Source organism: Natrix helvetica, assembly GCF_964273705.1.
Source record: "Natrix helvetica genome assembly, chromosome: 1".
NCBI classification, from domain to species: domain Eukaryota; kingdom Metazoa; phylum Chordata; class Lepidosauria; order Squamata; family Natricidae; genus Natrix; species Natrix helvetica.
The window spans coordinates 312,199,037-312,216,141 of NC_138548.1; positions in this window are offsets into that span (position 1 = coordinate 312,199,037).

Below are 17,105 nucleotides of genomic sequence, written 5' to 3' on the forward strand. Positions count from 1 at the left end.
TTAATAGGTTCTGCAGAAGAACTACTCACAGATCACAACTTCATTTCAAATGAAACAAATGCAAAGATATCATCTTAAACTCATGATATTTTACCAATCAAGGAGATTTATGATGTTTAAAAAATAGTTCGTAACCAAATTGTTTAAAAATGAAAGGAACATTTTTAATATAGCAGAAACCTTTCCATAAAATACACGGATTCAAAGAAAACACTTTGACCATATGGGAAGATGATTTTGGATTTAAATTTAATAAACCACCTTAAAATACATATTTCTCTTAAATCTATGTCAAACTCACGTTACCACAGCAGCGTGATACATGATAGATGTTTTTTGTTCTTATATTTTGACTGTTAATCTGTTTTTAATTATTGTATATTTATGAAAAAGCAAAGCAATTGCAGGATTAACTGTAATGATATTGACAAGAACTCAAAATTCTTGTCAATTATGTGAATACCTAGACCCCAAACAAGTTTGTCTTTCAGTTCATCTTGTCTAATATTAATTGATCCAGGGAAAATATTCTGGGTTCAGTTCCTGCACATTTATTTCAAAGCATCACAAATAAAATGTTTGAAAAGACCTTTACCTAATTAACGGTTACAGGAACTGGGCATGGATAGTCTAGTGAAGAGAAGGACCAGGGGAAACATGTTTGCAGTGTTCCAATATTTGAGGGGCTGCCACAGAGAGGAGGGGGTCAAGCTATGTTCCAAAGTACCTGAAGGCCAGACAAGGAATAATGGATGGAAACTGACCAAGGAAAGATTCAACTTAGAAATAAGGAGATTTTATTTTTGACAATGAGAACAATCAACCAATGGAACAGCTTGCCTTTGGAAGTTGTGGGGAATTCATCACTTGAGACTTTCAAGAATAGATTGGACTGCCATTTGTCAGAAATGGTGTAGGGTCTCCTACTTGAGCAGGGTGTTGGAATAGATGACCTATAAGGTCCCTTCCAACTCTGCTAATCTCAATCACCTAAACTTTTAGGGATTTTTTGCAGCCATATAGGTGCATTGGTCTAACTGAGCTAATGGTCTAACAGTACAATTGATGAGAATATCAGATCATCACAACCTCTGTATCATCCATCTAAAAAGAGCCTTGGTCTGATTAACTTGGTGCTTTTGGGACATATGTGAAAACAAACCATTTTTTCAGGTGAAACTAAAATGTGATCTGTTTCTGTTGATGACTCACAAGATCTCAGGACAACAAAATGCTTCATTATTTAGTACATTACATTACAAAACCAGCATCCTTTATGCTCTCTATATACATCTCTATATTGTTCATTTTTAGGAAGTGCACTGAACTATTTTCTTTATGAACATTTCAGGTCATGCTAATAATGTCTTTGTCTTTCTCAAATGAAAATACCTACATAAAGAGAAGCATAAAGAATTCCAAATTTTTTACTGGAGCAAAAATACAGGGAAAAAGATCAAGCTCCTCACAAGTACTTATTCCCAAACGCCTTTGTACAAAAAGCAAAAGTGAAATTGAACCCCCACTTGTTTTTAACCACAGCACAAAGATGTGGCAAAAAAATGGTTTTGACCATGACTCCTTATGTTGTCTTCATCTAATCCCCTGCCTGTGAGATAGCCTTAAGTTGCCTTTAGCTGTATCAATGTAAAAATAATATTTTCCTCTCATTCTAACACTGCCTAAGGATAGCCTTTAGGTGTATTAAATCTGCTAAGCTTTGTCACTCATTGATCTGCAGGCAAGTCAGGTAACTGCATTGACTTGGAACAGGCAATTGAAGCAAGATAGAGATCAACAATAGACACCCCAAGTTTTGTGCTGGAATGGTTTTCTATCTGTTCAAAAATGGTGGCTGGATAGAATTATAATTCAGTAGTAGAAAGCAGAGACAGAGAAGAAGAAGAAGAAGAAGAAGAAGAAGAAGAAGAAGAAGAAGAAGAAGAAGAAGAAGAAGAAGAAGAAGAAGAAGAAGAAGAAGAAGAAGAAGATTTAAGCTATAGGGGACTTGTTCAGTCTTTTTCATTTAACAAGAATATCTGAGTACCCTTTGAATGCAGGTTTCAGAATACTAAAATAATCAGGAAGTATCAGAAAAATTGCAGATGTTTGAGAAAATCAACATGTTTTGGAACAATGCTGGTTGGATGTGTAATAATATGGTGCTTCGGTCCCATTTGTATTCATATAAATCATAACAGCAATACAGTATTTAAAGGTGATGTGCAGATCCTTTACATTTATAGGAATGGATCCTTTCATTCCTCTGACCTTACTTCCCTTCACGCGTAGGGAACTAACTGTTGTATTATGCTTGTTAACTCTTGAAGTTACAGTTAACAATTAATCAGTGGAATAGCTTACCTCCTGGGGTTGTGAGTGCTCCATCACTGGTTTTCAAAAATAGATTGGACAGCCATTTGACCGGGAGTGTATAAAGTCTCCTGCCTTAAGCCAGGAGTTGGATCCCTGAGGTCCCTTCTGGCCTTATGATTCTATTGTTTATGTCTAAATAACAGGGCTTACAGTGCAACTATTAGGGATCGGAAACTAGTAGTTTTTAAATTCATCAGAAACTGCTTAGAACGGAATCAGAGTATAAATCCATGTAGACCAATTCTGCCTACACTGATCAACAATGCTCTGGGGTTTTTACAACATTTACCTGGCAAAACTAAACCTGAATATTCTGCCTTTAGATCATTATAGTAAGGAAAAAGGAGAGGTATGTTTAAACTATTATATATATATATATAAACAGGCCTGCCACTCAAACCTCAGGTTTTTGTTTTTTTTTTGTAAATCATAACATTGGTCTTGACAATGTGGCAGGAAAATTTTGTCAGCTGCAATAGACATGAAGGGCTATAACACAGTGATAGAACATGTGGCCTATAAGCTATAGATGGGAGGTTTAGCCAATCTGGGAAAATTTTCTGTCTGAATCCTGGGCATCTGCTGCTGTTTTCAATCGGGGCACCCTGTACTGAACTCAATGGAACAATGGTACAAAAGCAGTTTGCTCTATTTTTATGTTATGAATCAGAAATATTTCCTATTTGGCACCAGGCTGCCAAACCAAAGCAAATTGATACGATGTACACCATAAATGGCAGAGATTGCACATTCTGAAATGTATGTTCCTGAACATTTGAGTGGGACATTGTAGCTTGTGCACCATCTACTGTAATAAGGAAGGTAATCTTTCACCAAAGAAGAAAATGTGTGTATTAGAAGATGCAAATTTTGAGCCACAGCAAAGACAATGGAACAAGAAACCCCACCCTTCCTGTCTTTCTGCTTATAGTCGGGCCCCAGTCTCCCAAACTACCAATGCAAAGCATGGCATGGCATGGCACAGGGGTGTCAAGGCCCAGGGGCTGGATGCAGCCTGTGGGTGCTTAGATCTGGCCTGCAGGGTCACCCTGGAAACAGCAAAGGACTGGCCCGTGGTGCCTCTAAGAGCAAAATGGAGCTCAGGGGGGCTGCCCGCAGCCCTCCTGAGCTCCGTTTTCACTGGCTGAGGGTTGCAGGAGGCCATCACAGCTGAAAATGGATCTTGGGAGCCTGTTTTCACTAGCAGAGTGTTCAGGCCACCACAGGCATGATGATGTCAAGCTGGCCATGCCCACCCCCTGAGATCAAACCCTGATGAGGCCCTTAATGAAATCAAGTTTGACGGGGTTGGCATAGCATGTGGATTATGCTATTATTATATTACATCTTCTTAGCATTTCACTCTGAGGTTGCATAGAGCAATGACTAGAAGTGTTTTTTTTAAATATATAACTAATATCCTGGGCAATAATTACCCAGTACTTTTCATGGTTGAGTGGAAATATAAATCTTAATAAGTATTTGGCCACTGAAAGACATTCATTTTTAAAATAATATATCAATAGTTTAAAGCGTTTTATGGGATCCATGGAAGGATTCCACCCAGGTATTCATGTCTGCTGTATAAATTCTCTTTATAGCAGACCCTGCTCTCACTTTGAAATGGCGAGAGTTGGATGTGCCACACAGTTGCCTCCTTTCAGATTATTCTGAATAAATATATTGCATCATTTGAACCTAGGATCTTTTGCCAGGTGTAATGGAAAGCACAAAAAAGTGATGAGCATCAATTCAGGGGAACCCTCACATTCTTCATCCCATTGGTCACTGGAAGAAACGGAAGCTGAGGGAATTTTTATCTAAATGTTTTGTATTGTTTTTAGGGGGTTCCAGGGAGGGGGGTGGGTCAACCAGGCCGGGAGGGAAGCCAGCGCCAGACGAACAGGTGAGTCCAGGAGGGAAGTGAGCGGGGTGGGGGGGAGAGGGAACAAGTTATTCCAGTAGAGGGTTGTTTTATTACATCGGTCGCGGGGAGGGGGGGATGCGAGGACAAGAGAAGATCACAAGGTTGGTTGGGAGACCGTGGCTGCTGGCTACGCCCGGTCGTTTGTACCAACCCCCGCAGACTAGGTGGTCAGGAACTACAGAGCCAGGGCCTGCGGCTGATGCTTTGCAATGCAAGGTCCGTAACCAACAAGGCCCCCCTCATTAGTGAGTTGATCTCTGAGGGGGAGCTGGACCTTGCAAGGATAACGGAGACCTGGTTGGGCCACGAGGGTGGTTTACCCCTCGTGGAAATGTGCCCACCGGGTTTCCATGCATTCCATCAACCTCGGGCCCTGGGTAAGGGTGGTGGGGTGGCGGTAGTTATACGGGATGGTCTAGAACCGAGGGAGTTCACTGTCCCTCAGATACCCGGGTGTGAATCCCTAGGTGTGAAATGGGGCCCAGGGAGGCAGTTGGGCCTGCTGATTGTATACTTGGCTCCTCGCTATACATCAGCGGCCCTGCCCAAGCTCCTCGAGCTGATCTCAGAGACGGCGGTTGAGATCCCCAGGCTTTTGGTTATGGGGGACTTCAACCTGCCGTCGACGGGAGCAGCATAGGAGGTGGCTCGGGAGTTCATGGCTTCCATGACAGCCATGGGCCTGACCCAATTAATTCAGGGCCCCACACACGAAGGCGGCCACACACTGGACCTTGTTTTTGTATCTGAACAGTGGACGAGTGATCTGGGAATAGGGGATTTAGTTGTTACTCCCCTGTCATGGTCAGATCACTCATGTCTCCGGCTCGACTTCCCTGGAGCTACCCTCCACCGCGAGGAAGCGGAGCCAGTCTGTCCAAGCTGGTACCGCCCCAAGCACCTGATGGAACCGGATAGGTTCCAGACGGAGCTTGGGCCACTACCTGTAGCCCTGACCCGCGCTCGGTCGGAAGACCTAGTGGCCGCCTGGAATAGGGCGACGGCTGGGGCCTTGGACCGGGTTGCGCCTTTGCGACCTCTCCTACGGCAGCGATCCACCCGAGCTCCTTGGTATACCGAGGAGTTGAGGGTGATGAAGCGCCATAGGAGACGTCTAGAGAGCAGGTGGAGGTCCTCACGCTCCGAGTCTGATCGAACACAGGTAAGAGCCTATTTATGGACCTACCTTTTGGCATTGAGAGCGGCCAAACGTAGACATTGTGCCACTCTTATTGTGTCCGCGGATAACCGCCCTGCCGCCCTGTTTAGGGCCTTGTCACAGGGGACGCGGGGGGCACCCTTGCAGGGAAGAGCAGAGGAGTTTGGGGAAGATCTGCAGGACAAAGTCGCTCAGATCCGGAGCGGATGGGCGGACCGGACGAGCCGTCAACAGTGAGTCTTGTGAGACCATTCTGGGAGGAGTTTGACTCTGTTGCCCCCGAGGATTTGGACAGGTTGCGTGGACGGTTGCGACCCACCACATGTTCAATGGACCCGTGTCCCTCCTGGCTGGTACTGGCATCCTGGGAGGTGACACGAGGCTGGCTTCTGGGCCTGGTGAACGCCTCATTGGGTGAGGGATCCTTACCAACTGCCTTGAAAGAGGCGGTGGTGAGGCCCTTATTCAAGAGGCCTTCACTTGACCCAATGGAGCTAGCTAATTATCGTCCAGTCTCCAACCTTCCCTTTTTAGCGAAGGTTGTTGAGAATGTGGTGGCACAGCAATTTCCACGACACCTTGACGAATCCGAATATCTAGACCCACGCCAGTCCGGCTTCCGACCCGGGCACAGCACAGAGACAGCCTTGGTCGCGTTGGTTGATGATCTCTGGAGGGCCAGAGATAGAGGTTGTTCCTCTATCCTGGTCCTATTAGACCTCAGCGGCTTTTGATACCATCGACCATGGTATCCTATTGCGCCGGCTGGAGGGGATGGGAGTCGGAGGCACCGTTTTACGGTGGTTCGGCTCCTACCTCTCCGACCGGTCGCAATGTGTGTTGACAGGGGGGCAGAGGTCGACCCTGAGGCCACTCACTTGTGGGGTGCCGCAGGGGTCGGTCCTCTCACCCCTCCTGTTCAACGCATATGTGAAGCCACTGGGGGAGATCATCCATGGTTTTGGGGTTGAATATCATCTGTACGCTGATGATACTCAGCTGTACATCTCAACCCCAAACCACCCCAACGAGGCTGTCGAAGTGATGTCCCGGTGTTTGGAAGCCGTCGGGGTCTGGATAGGGGACAACAGACTCAAACTCAACCCCTCCAAGACTGAGTGGCTGTGGCTACCGGCACCTCGGTTCTGCCAGCTGACTCCATCGCTGGCCATAGGGGGCGAACAATTGCCCCCTGTGGAACGGGCGCGCAATTTGGGCATCCTCCTAGATGCCCGGCTGTCAATGGACGACCATGTGGCAGCCGTGGCAAGGGGGGCGTTCCACCAGGTTCGCCTGGTGCGCCAATTGCGCCCCCTTCTGGACCGGGATGCCCTACGCACGGTCACTCATGCACTGGTGACGTCTCGCCTGGACTACTGCAATGCTCTCTACATGGGGCTTCCCTTGGGACGCGCCCGAAGACTGCAGCTAGTCCAGAACGCAGCCGCGCGGGCAGTCATGGGGAGTACTAGGTACTCCCACGTAACACCGCTCCTGCGCGAGCTGCACTGGCTGCCTGTGGTTTTTCGGGTGCGTTTCAAGGTTTTGACCACCATCTTTAAAGCGCTTCATGGCACAGGACCTAGCTACCTGCGGGATCGCATCCTTCCACACATATCCCTGCGGCCAATTCGCTCTCACAGGGAGGGGCTTCTCCTGGTGCCGTCCACTAGGCAATGCCAACGGGCGACACCAAGGAGTAGGGCCTTCTCTGTGATGGGCCCAACCCTCTGGAATGACCTCCCCCCCGACATTAGAACCACCACCGACTTCCGCTCCTTCCGACAGAAATTGAAGACACACCTGTTCCGATTGGCTGGCCTGGCATAATTATAACGTCTACCTCCTGGCAAACATATTTCTTACTGGTTTTTTAGGGGGATTGTTTTTTAAATTTAATTTTATAGGATATTTGTTGGGGTTTTAAATTATTTACTTAGCAGTACAGTTCTTTAAACCTTTTTATCCTCCTCTTATCTATTTATCTACTTAATAATTTTAATTGTTCAATTTTATAGCTATTCATGATGTATTTCTGATATGGACTGTACACCGCCCCGAGTCCCTTTCGGGAGAGGGGGCGGTCTATAAGCGCTTAGTAAATAAAATAAATAAATAAATAAATAAATAAATATGGTGAAATTAGCCTTCTTTCTTTCTCTCCCTGTATTTAATATTAGCTGCAGTCAGCCCTTTGCACCCAGTTAATCAAACCTAAATAAAAATAATAATTAATTCAGAATTCTCCATTGGCCAGCATCCTTTTCTTGAATGAATGTGTTTCCTTTCCTGCAAGATTCTACTATGGTAACCAATTAGGCCCAGATAAAGTGGGGAAAGGGTTGCATTTAAATAAGATGAAGCAGAAACGGTCCTTGATCTTCCAAGGCATCTGTACAATCTGAAACTCTCCTTTAAAAATCAAACTCATGCACTGATGAAAAGTGATGTGGTTGCTCCTATCAGGCATGATAATTACAAAATCTCTTTTTAAAGTGTCTGAAATATATAAATGGCACTAGAGCATGACTTTCTTATCAATTATATAATGTTTCAAAGTCTTCCTTTGCCTTGGATTCTGTGTATTATACCAAGAATTGATTTTTGAGCAAACAGCACTACTAACAAACTGTAAATTTTCACTGGGCCATCATTTTATGACATTATATTTCAGAATGTCTTATTTGAAAGCATGAGACATAAGAACAGAAATGTAGCCATTGCATACAAGGATGGTGACACATATTAAAAGTACATATTAAATTCTTCTTAATCCAGGGGATCATCTACATAGAACCAAAGCTACTAGAAATACAAAGTTGTAACACATTTATGGATTTATTAATGTGTTAGTAATACTGTGTAACACAAGGGATGCGGTGGTTCAATGGCTAAGACACTGAGCTTGTCGATCAGAAAGGTCTGCAGTTTGGCGGTTCGAATCCCTAGCACCGTGTAATGGAGTGAGCTCCCATTACTTGTCCCAGCTTCTGCCAACCTACCAGTTCGAAAGCATGCAAAAATGCAAGTAGGAAAATTGGAACCACCTTTGGTGAGAAAGTAAGAGTGTTCAGTGCACCTTCAGCGTTTAGTCATGCCGGCCACATGACCACGGAGACATCTTCAGACAGCGCTGGCTCTTCGGCTTTGAAACTGAGATGAGCACCCTCCCCTAGAGTCAGGAATGACTAGCATATATGTACGAGGGTAACCTTTACCTTTGTCTTAATACTGCGTTTGCTGTTACTGTAGATTGAAGAGACTCAAATTGCAGGCTACCCAGACTCTCATTTATTTATTTAATTTCCCTTATAAAAAAACGAACTCAGAAATACAGGATGCTGCTCTGTGACAGTGCCGCTCAGTAGTTGGAGACGTGAAGGTCCAAAACATCAATCAACACTACAGAAATGGCACTCATTGATCTAGTGGCAATTGTGCCAAGCAACACATCCCGTTTATGTTCCACAGTACTTGTTGATACATGCAGGATTACATTCCAAAGAGCAAATTGCTACAAACTCAACCTTTGCAGAGAGGTGGGGATTAGACAATCCCTTCACAACTGAAGGCCTGATACTGAATCTTCCAGTTAGGCTTACTACTACTATTAAGTTAGTTAGCAAAATGTCCAGCAATAAATCCAAACTCTAGAAACACCCAGAAATATATATTTTTTAAAAAAATAAAACCTTTTTTTTTACCAATCACAGACTCAGATGTTGTAAAGCAGGGGTGTCCAAACTTGGCAACTTTAAGACTTGTGGACTTCAACTCCCAGAATTCCCCAGCCAGCTGGCTGGGGAATTCTGGGAGTTGAAGTCCACAAGTCTTAAAGTTGCCAGGTTCGGACACCCCTGTTGTAAAGGAAAATATAGCATATAATACAAAGCACACTGTAGCATACATAGTAAAAAGACCTGTAATCGGGCTTAATTCACTTTACTGTCCACAATGCACAAATTCTACAGGCCAGAGAGATACAAATTTGCGACAAAAAGATTTATTTGGGGATCTTTGATTTGCTAAAAGAAACTGCCTATAGAATTCTTCTCTGACCTGAAAACAGATTAAGAAGAGGTGTTAGTGATTCATTGAAAGCGTCTTGGTAAAAATAAAGCAGAACGTGATCCTGTAATTCAGCACTCCCATCTTTACAAGAGCAAAGGCTTTCGGCAGAGAGGATTTTGCAGCATTTACCCTTCCAGTATTGCTGACACTAAGATATTAAAGCAGAACAGAAGAGAAAAAGAAAAGAGAAAGTTACAAAGCAGCTTCTGGTCTTCCTAACAACAGTTACAACTAGGTTTATCTAAGTTCCCCTCTCTATTTAAACTTCAGTAGTTAAAGGCCCTCCTGAAATGTATTGTTTGTAAATTGGGCCTCGTTTAATGCAGGTTAAAATGAGATCTGTGCCGCTCCAAAGGGCAGCTTGCTATATTCTGTCTGTAATTCTATATGAAGAATCAAAACATAGCTATCATTGCCTGCCCTCGTTTCAGATGCACTGGTATTTCACTTGAGAATCCCAGTTTTTGTTAATTTGACATTTATATGACATTTCCAAGAGTAATCATATTTATCCAAGAAGATAAGATGCATCAGACCTTGGGACTGAAAGAGAGCTTTTAGTCAATATCTGAACCTGGAGATATTGTTTCTCTCCAAATAAGTTTATCTCCAAATATTGAGTAATATTTGGCACATAGTTTGCTACCCGCAGTAATATTTACTAAAGCTGCATTACTATTACTATTAGCCTTCTCATCGTTCCTATCACCCATCTCCTCCCACTTATGACTGCAGGACTGTAACTTTGTTGCTTGTTTCCTTACGATTTATATTGATATTTATATTGTTTCCTGATTGCTTATTTGTACCCTATGATTATCATTATGTGCTGTACCTTATGATTCTTGATGAATGTATCTTTTCATGTCTTTTTATGTACACTGAGAGCATATGCACCAAAGACAAATTCCTTGTGTGTCCTATCACACTTGGCCAATAAAGAATTCTATATTCTATAACTTTCACACAAATCTAGTTTAAACTCTCTCTAGTTCCTCATAATTTACTTCTGAATTTGATTACGGCCCATACAACATCTGCGCCAGTATCGTGGCTTCAAAAATCTTTTCAAGAAAGTTAAATTTAAAAGCGGCTGGTATATACAAGGTTCCCCTGGAGGAAAAAATAACAGAAGGTTGCTATTGAACTTGAAACATTCAGAGTAATCTTGAGATGATAGGTCACACTTCTTCAAATGATGGTAGATTAATCCCAAGTACTTCAAACAAAAGAGTATGTTCAATGTTGTGTCCTTCAAAGATCCTCAGGAAAAAGAAGGGCAGAAAGTAGTTTGTAGGCTCCTCAATTGAAGTGATTTTGATAATTTTGATGGACAACTGAATCATAAGCCAAAACACATATTGAAGCAGAAAAAATATCACTCGGACAGTTATTATCAGCACTCATTTAGCAAGGTGAGGATGAGCAAGGAAATGGGAAACTATGTGCAACAGTAAATAAATGTTGACCAGGATATGAATAGGGGAAGTTAGAATATGAAATCTTAAAATAATTTTTAAAACATAGCCAGCCAATCAATTTGGGTGATCATTAAGGAACCAGACTAGAAATCAGACAATACCACCTTAGGCACAAACCAACTAAAATGACTTTGGGCCAGTCCCTTTCTCCCAGCCCTAGGAAGCCACTTCTGAAATCTTGTCAAGAAAACTGTAGGGACTGTGCAGGTGGATTCAAAGGTACAGATGCAGACATACACACAGACACACACACACACACACACAGACACAGAGAGAGAGAGAGAGAGAGAGACAGAGAGACAGAGAGAGACAGAGAGAGAGAGACCCCAGCCTAGAGTTGGTATACATCATATACAGGAGGTTCCCATCTTCACTCTAAATTTGGGGGTTGCCATATGCAGAAGTGGGTTGCTGCCAGTTTGGCCCGGTTCAACCGAACCGGTAGTGGAATTCAGGCCTGGGTCACAGAACCAGCAGCGACCCAGGCCTGCCATGCCCCCAAACCAGTTTCCTCACTACCACTGGGCCACCGCCATTTTGGTTTTTAGTGACTGTGCATGCACAGTTCACTGTAAATTGTTCTGGGCATGTGCAAATTTACATTGAACAGTGCACACACATTGGGGTGGGGGGTGGGGGTTGTGAACCAGTAGTCAAACCGGCAGCAACCCACCCCTGGCCATATTCTATGTTTCAACAAAATATAAATGGTTTAGGGGTCTAAGGTCACATTTGTGCCCTGTTCCTATGCTATTTAGAAATGTCCCTCTCAACATAGGAAGCAGTTGCTACCAGACAGCTAGGCTAGCCTTAGCCTCTCAACCCATCAGTAGGAGTCTAGCTGAGCCTCAGAAGAAATTTGCTTGTTATTTTTTTGAACAAGGCTTTTCAATAGATGGCCTGCCAGTCATCTATGCTTTGCCCTCATAAGGAGACTCACAACAGCAATAATGAAAACCATTTAGGGGCTTTTATTGTCCTTTTCAAACTGGACTTGGGTGGCCCAGAGCCATTTGATCCTTTAAAAAAAAATATCCTCCCTTGAGCCATTAACTCCTCAGTCCTATTCCTCCTGGGATGCGAACGCCTTAAACAGTCTTGGTGACGTCAAGGCGAGCGCTATTCAATTGTCCTAGTTATTATGAGTAGTTTATGTGCCACACCTCGGTTGTCAGGAAGTCACAGGGCATAAATCTCCACAGGGAGGGAAGGCAGTTTGCAGTTCACCAGATTCCTGAAGTTGCAGCAGACGACAGCACTGCAAAACCAGTCACCACGGTTTGGAACTTCTTGTACGAATCTAATCCCCCTGACTGTGTTTTGCACAAAGCTTTTCAGATTCAGACCAGTAGCAGCCAGTTACTGTAAAACAAACCTCGAATATCTCAAGGGCTTATTAGGAAATGCCAATCTCTTGAGAAAGCATAACATAGAAGAAGCCAAAGATGGAGTAGGAAAAGTAAAACTTGGTAAGCCACTAACCCAGACATCCATTCATAAAGTTTCACCATTCCAAACATTGGCAGATAATGGGAAAGATGCTTGATTAGATGATCTACGGTAACTAACTTCCTAACAGTGAGGACAATTAACCAGTGGAGCAGCTTGCCTTCAGAAATCCTGGACGCTCCATCACTGGAGGTTTTAAAGAAGAGACCGGACAGTCACTTGTCTGAAGTTGTATAGGTTCTCCTGCTTGAACAGGGGGCTGGACTAGAAGGCCTCCAAGGTCCCTTCCAGCTCTATTCTATTCTAATTCTAATCTCCAAGGTTCATTATAAACCTATAACGTGATGGTGGAAGTGACCTTTATTAAGAAAGATATGAGAAAGGAGAAGATTCCCTACAATCCAGCTGATCATATCTCTAACTAACACTAACATCAAACAGTACTATATAGAAAGCAGAAAGGCTCTACGGTAATCTCTATTATTCTTCCCGCTATAATAGAAAAGAAGTGAGGTTACGGGCTATTCTACATGTTAGACACACAAAATAATTCAGGCACAAGGTTTACAATTCAGTTCTTGTGAGCTCACAAAAGCAAGAGCATACTGACCCTGAACTTATTTAGGTGATTATCAGGCATTATGGAGCTGATCCTGATTCTGCAGGGTATGTGTTAAGCAGATTCAGATTAGGTTGGCTCTCCTGCAATCACCAAGCTGCCAATTTTGGATTGCATAGCAATACTACAAAATAAATCTATAGTAGGAACAAAACAGGAGTGATTATGGAAAGTCAAGGCTTAGGGATGCTGTCAAAGGCAGATCTGTGATGAATTGCAGAATGGGACAACTCATCATAGCCAGCTTGGAAAGGGCACTGCCGCCAGTTCACCACCACCAAATCACCTCTGCCAATTCACCACTATCAAGTTGTCACAGGACAACTCAACACAGCCAATTAGCCACAGGGACAACTTACCATGGGGAGCTAGAGGTAGACCCAGGTAGGCAGATGGGTGAGCAGAGCGTAGAGTGGCGGCAGCAACCAGGCCCATCCCATTTTCACACACACACCATGGGGAAATGGTATTTGGGCCATTCAGCAGCAATGGCGATTGTGAAAATGGAACATGTCCATCTTCTGCTGCCTCCCCATTACCTGCCCTGCCCATTGCCACTGCTGTCAAACAGCCAAACACCACCATTGCCACTGAATGGCCCAGAGCTCGAGGCAATGGCAACAGTAGTAGCAAAGGGTGTGAAAATGGGAAGCCCCCAGCCACTACCCACTCTACACTATGTTCAGCCACCCATTTGGCTTCCTTCTGGCTGCTGCGGCAAGTTATCCCTGTAGCAAATTGGCTGTGTTGAGTTGTCCTGTGATAATTTGGTGGCAGTGAGTTGGCAGAGGCAACTTGGCAGCGGTGAGCTGGTGGTGATGAGTTGGCAGAGGCGAGTTGGCAGTGGGGAGCTGGCAATGGTGAGCTGGTCTTGCCGAGTTGTCCTAGACCCAATGAATTGAGGGCATAACATGGTTTTGCTGTTGGACAAAGGAAAATGGTGAAGGTTGAAACAAACAAAAATCCCTTATTGATCATCAGCTTCGACACTGGTTTTTTAGAAAGTAATTTTAAAGTCAAGAACGGTGGTTCAGACGGAAAGCATGTTTTTGCATTCAAAAATCATTGGAGAGTTACAGTTCATTTGAACTCAAAACAATAGTTGCTGGGTCTAGTATAATGTAGCTCTCAAAAATTCCCATGCTAGTAGCTTCCATAATTTCTTATAATAAGAGTCCATAATTTTGGCAATGGTGGAGTGTCTCTGAGATAGCAATAGCAATAACAATAGCACAGACTTATATACCGCTTCACAAGCGGTTTATAGAGTCAGCATATTGCCCCCAACAATCTGGGTCCTCATTTTACCCATCTCGAAAGGATGGAAGGCTGAGTCAGCCTTGAGCCTGATAAGATTTGAACCGCCAAATTGCAGGCAGCCGGCAGTCATCAGAAGTAGCTTGCAGTACTGCACTCTAATCACTGTGCCACTGTGGCTCTTATCCGTGCTATCAGTGAAAACTTTTTTTCTCCGAGAATCAGGGGGTATTACCAATGTTACATGCTACCTTTGGCCTGGGTTCATTCGTTCATATAAGTTGAGTACAATTATCCACTGTGGATTGGTGATCATGTTCCACACTGCCCCCAAATCATAATAACAACTGTGAAGTTATTATATGTGCTTTCATATGCAGGTATGCAAAGAGGGGGTCAATTCACATGACAAATTTTCAAATCATGGAATAATCTTTGCAAGAGATTTCCATGCTACAGAAACTGAATGTGTAGGTCATTTCTTCCCTAGTAACATCCTCATAGCATTTTATTTATTTTATTTATTTCTTGGATTTCTAAACCGCCCCCTCTCCCAAAAAGGGACTCGGGGCGGTGTACAGTCAAATGCAGATAAAAATACAATAATATAAAACAGTTAAATACATTTGGGTGGAGGAGATAAGGCTGTACAAGAAATAAATAAAAACCCTAAAAACATCCCCAATTAAAATACCCAAACCCAATTAAAATATATCCCCAGGAGGTAAAACTAAGAGAGTGCCAGGCCAGCTGATTGAAATAGGTGAGTCTTTAATTTTTGACGGAAGGAACGGAGGTCGGTGGTAGTTCGAATATCAGGGGGGAGGTCATTCCAGAGGGTTGGGCCCATCACAGAGAAGGACCTACTCCTAGGTGTCGCCTGCTGGCATTGCCTAGCGGACGGCACCAGAAGGAGTCCCTCCCTGTGTGAGCGGATAGGTCGCAGGGACGTGTGTGGTAGGATGCGATCCTGCAGATAACTAGGTCCTATGCCATGGAGCGCTTTAAAGATGGTAATCAATACCTTGAAACGCACCCGAAAGGCCACAGGTAGCCAGTGCAGCTCGCGCAGGAGAGGTGTTACGTGGGAGTAACGTGTACTCCCCATGATAACCCGCGCGGCTGCGTTCTGAACTAACTGCAGTCTCCGGATGCGTCCCAAGGGAAGCCCCATGTAGAGGGCATTGCAGTAGTCCAGGCGAGACGTCACCAGCGCATGAGTGACCGTGCGCAGGGCACTCCGGTCCAGTAGGGGGCGCAATTGGCACACCAGGCGAACCTGGTGGAACGCCCCCCTTGCCACGGCTGCCACATGGTCCTCCATTGACAGCCGGGCATCAAGGAGGACGCCCAAATTGCGCGCCCGCTCCACAGGGGACAGTTGTTCACCCCCTATGGCCAGCGATGGTGTCAGCTGACTGAATCGAGGTGCCGGTACCCACAGCCACTCGGTCTTGGAGGGGTTGAGTTTGAGTCTGTTGTCCCCCATCCAGACCCCGACGGCTTCCAAACACCGGGACATCAGCATACAGGTGGTACTCAACCCCAAAACCACGGATGATCTCACCCAGCGGCTTCACATATGCGTTGAACAGGAGAGGCGAGAGGACCGACCCCTGTGGCACTCCACAAGTGAGTGGCCTCAGGGACGACCTCTGCCCCCCTGTCAACACACATTGCTTCCGGTCGGAGAAGTAGGAGCCGAACCACCGCAAAACGGTGCCTCCGACTCCCATCCCCTCCAACCGGCGCAATAGGATACCATGGTCGATGGTATCAAAAGCCGCCGAGAGGTCTAATAGGACCAGGATAGAGGAACAACCCCTATCTCTGGCCCTCCAGAGATCATCAACCAACGCGACCAAGGCTGTCTCTGTGCTGTGCCCGGGTCGGAAGCCGGACTGGCGTGGGTCTAGATAGTCGGATTCGTCCAGGTGTCGTGGGAACTGCTGCGCCACCACATTCTCAACAACCTTCGCCAAGAAGGGGAGGTTGGAGACTGGACGGTAATTAGCTAGCTCCATTGGGTCGAGTGAAGGTCTCTTGAGCAAGGGTCTCACCACCGCCTCTTTCAAGGCGGTTGGTAAGTATCCCTCACCCAATGAGGCGTTCACCAGGCCCAGGAGCCAGCCTCGTGTCACCTCCCAGGCTGCCAGTACCAGCCAGGAGGGGCACGGGTCCATTGAACATGTGGTGGGCCGCAGCCGTCCACGCAACCTGTCCAAATCCTCGGGGGCAACAGAGTCAAACTCCTCCCAGAATGGTCTCTCAAGACTCGCTGTTGACGGCTCGTCTGGTCCACTGACGGAGGTCCATCCGCTCCGGATCTGATCGATTTTGTCCTGGAGATATTCCCCAAACTCCTCTGCTCTTCCCTGTAAGGGTGTCTCGCGCGTCCCCTGCGATAGAAGGGAGCGGGTCACCCGAAACAGGGCGGCAGGGCGGTTATCCGCGGACGCAATAAGGGCGGCACAATATCTACGCTTGGCCGCTCTTATTGCCACAAGGTAAGTCCGCAAATAGGCTCTTACCTGTGTTCGATCAGATTCGGAGCGTGAGGACCTCCACCTGCTCTCTAGACGTCTCCTGTGGCGCTTCATCACCCTTAGCTCCTCAGTGAACCAAGGAGCCCGGGTGGGTCGATGTCGCAGGAGAGGTCGCAAAGGCGCAACCCGGTCCAAGGCCCCAGTCGTCGCCCTATTCCAGGCAGTCACTAGGTCCTCGGAGCGGGAGCGGGACAGGGCTACAGGTATTGGCCCAAGCTCC